This window comes from Brassica napus, chromosome C5 (genome assembly GCF_020379485.1).
Source record: "Brassica napus cultivar Da-Ae chromosome C5, Da-Ae, whole genome shotgun sequence".
NCBI classification, from domain to species: domain Eukaryota; kingdom Viridiplantae; phylum Streptophyta; class Magnoliopsida; order Brassicales; family Brassicaceae; genus Brassica; species Brassica napus.
Window position 1 is genome coordinate 28095928 of NC_063448.1, and position 3526 is coordinate 28099453.

At 35.6% G+C, this 3526-nt stretch overlaps 1 non-coding gene across 1 annotated transcript; it reads left to right on the forward strand.

Annotated features, from left to right (window-relative positions):
* The first annotated feature begins 256 nt into the window (after positions 1 to 256).
* LOC125588138 lies at positions 257 to 363 on the forward strand. The gene has a single exon (XR_007324532.1). It is a non-coding gene; the product is annotated as a small nucleolar RNA R71 (small nucleolar RNA).
* The last annotated feature ends 3163 nt before the right edge of the window (positions 364 to 3526 follow it).

Consider the following 3526-nt stretch of genomic DNA (forward strand, 5'->3'; position numbering starts at 1 on the left):
GATCTGATTCTGATTGTTCTTGAGTAGCTGATCAACCTTAGCGGCGAGGTCATCATTATTCCTAGTGTCCATGCTGTTCACCTTCTTAGAGCGGTCAGTCTCCTCGTTTTTATTGGATGAACTAGCTGCCATGTTCTCAATTAGCGTGTGAGCTCCTTCAGTGGTTTGGGTCATGAAGTCTCCATTGCTCGCTGCATTTAGAGCATTGTGGAACTCCCAATCCACATCATCATAGAAGATTCCTAGGTCGTCGTCAAACCCGTGATGAGGACACTCTCTGAGGGTATCATTGAACCGTTCCCATGCTTCATTAAACGGTTCGTTAGCGAGCTGCTTGAAAGAGTAGATCTTGTTCCTTAGGGCAGCCGTTTTGCCTTTCGTGTAGAAGTGACCCAAGAAGGCTGCTCTAACCTGTTCCCAAGTAGTTAGGGAACCTGTAGGTAATGACTTAAGCCATCGTGAAGCCTTGTCTTCTAGAGAGAATGGAAACAACATGCATTTGATGAAGTCGGGTGGGACGCCGTTTGCACGAGTGAAACTGCAAATCTCTTTGAAAGCTTCGATGTGTTCCATTGGTATCTCAGCTGACAGTCCATGGAACATCTTTCTCTGGACCAGATTGATCATGCCGGGTTTGATCTCAAAATCCGCCCTTTGACATGGCAGTGGAGCAATAGCAGAGCGCATAGCAGGGATGTTACGCGGTAAATTCCTCTCACCGATTGGAACAAGTGGTTCATGCTGTGCAGCTTGTTGAGCAGCCAGCTACTGTGCTGCAATCGTTTGCTGCATCTGTTGCATCTGCTGCTGCATTTGTTGCCTAGAAGCAGCGATTTTCTCTAGAGTGCCAAAGTTATCCATTGTGGCGGTATTCAGCCTTTGTTGACGGTTTGTTCTTTCTAAACTTGCAAGTTCCTGATTTGTAAGCGAAAGTAATTCCCCTTGTTCATTGCTCCGAGTATATCTACTGGTCATGCACCTGGGTTATTAGCTGCAAAAAGGATTAAACAAGTTAGAGGTTTTAGACTAAATAAATTATCGAAAAATAAAGGTAAAAAGCTGGTCTCCGTCGCAACGGCGCCAAAACTTGATACACTAAAATTGGATCTTTGTCTACTGTCAAGTTAACAGTGTAGTTGTAATATCTTTAGATTCAATTCCAGAGGACCAGTTCACACTTTATCTTTATGGGATCAGAATTAAGCTAAAACAGTAGTGGGTTTTAAAGAAGTAAGGTAACTTAAAGAACAAGTAACAAAGTGAGGTTTTTTTTGAATTGATTAAAGGCGTTAGTCTAGGGTTTCTTCTTCAGGTAAAGAAATCGCAAACCAAGCAATTATTCAAGTCCAGTTTACACAAGTCTAAACTCGGATCACTCAGGTTGAAACAACCCACTGTCGTGGTGTTGATTCATTTGCAAATCGGCCTTGATGCCTAAACTCTCGTTTGGATCAAGACGCGATAGCAAGCTTTAGAGATCAAGTCCGATGTGTTCACAATACACCCTAATATCTACTCTCGCTGACTAGGGATGCAAAACTCATTCAAATCATATCAAGTTATCAACCAACGGTTAGCTAAATTGATTAACCCTAATTCATGCACTAAGTGATCAGTTCAATGCAAGCAATAAGAACATATATAAATGTAGACAATCTTAAGATGACTTTATTTATGCTTCAGTTCACGAATCCAAAACCCTAGAACCCTAAACTAACTCGGTGACTACTCAGTCATAATACAAGAACAGAGAAACATGATTTCTGAATAATACTGCATGTAATAGACAATAGAAATTACAGGGTTCAGGGTAATCTTCTCTAGGAGATAGATGAGGCCTTCTCCCTTACAAGTAGCAATAGCGAAATCACAAAGCTCTCTAAGGTCTTTCTTGCGTAAAAACTAAGGTAGAAAACAAAGTAAATAAAAGAGGAATATATATAGGAGCCACATGCTGCTGGAGGGAAAAATAGAGAAAACTAGGGCAAATCCCAAAATAGAATCTTTTATTTCCTGAAGTTCCGGTTGTGAAAACCTTCAAGTCAGGCTCTTTTCTTCCTTCTTTCGCTCCACACGGTCATTCTTCTCACCTATTAGACTCTCCGACCTGTAATGACTCAAAGGGACTAGAAAGACTTGATAAAACCTTGAAAACTATTAGTAAGACATACATATAATGTGCCAAAAACACAATATATCAGATGCTCAAGATGCAAAGAGAGATTAATTTTTGGCATATTAATTTGTAGATTAAAACTACTTGTGATAGATTAATTTTTAGATTACTGAATTCAAATTTGAAAAAACAGAGAAAAGAAGATGTGGAAACAGAAAAAAAAATTGAGGAGAAAACCGAAAAGTGATGCTAATCTGAGGGCAGTTCACGGAGGGGAAGAATCATGAGATTGACTGACTGGAGAAGAAGAAACAGTGTAAAACAAAAGACATGTTTTGATAACTGAATTTACTAGGTTTATTTAAGTATTTAAGATGTTTAAAACTTGATTGGTTTCTGTTTTGGGATGTTTAAAACTCGGTATGTTTTACAAAAGACATGTTTTGATAACTGAATTTACGAGGTTTATTTAAGTATTTAAGATGTTTAAAACTTGATTGGTTTCTGTTTTGGGATGTTTAAAACTCGGTATGTTTTACAAAAGACATGTCTTGATAACTGAATTTACTAGGTTTACTATGTCAGAAAATGAGTAAGTTGGATAACTGGATTTATTAAGTTTTACTAGGACAAAAAAACATTACAAAAGGATATACCAAAAACTGATAACACATGTAAAATACCTTGTGATAAACTTATAATAAAAAATTTATACACATAATAGTAAAACAACTACACATGTAAAATGTATTGCCGTTATATACATAAATTTAATATTCTAATTACATTTAGTAATTCTTGGTAATCTTCAAGGTAGTAGTAATACTACCTTACACATAGTAATATTTTGGCAAATTATAAGTTTTATTAGTAAAACCATGTCCAAATGATATATTTTGTAGTAAAACCAATTATTTTATACAATGAATATCATTAAGACAGAGTATTACATTAACAATTAACGAGAAATAAATATTTTTATAGATTCTGCTTACTATAGCCTTACGATTGACTCAACAACCATGAAAGTTAAGGAGTTATTTTGGGGAAATGATAAATATTCCTAAAACTATAGAAAATAATCATCTAAATAGTTTTAATAGTTTCATTTACTATATACATAGTCTACTAATAAATAATATATGAGTTATATATGTTAAATATATGTACTATTTGCAATATTTATCAAAACTAACGGGATAATCTAGAGCCAAAACAGATGCACTTCTACATTGATGAACTCTATATGTAGAACATTTCTACACTTCTCATTATTAACTTGCAGTAGATAACCAAAAACGTCTTCATCATTCCAAATATATGATGGTTTGTTCGAATACAATACCATTGGAAAGTAACTAAGCTTTGCTTCCATCTTAGATTCATCTACCTATATCTTTCTGCAAATAT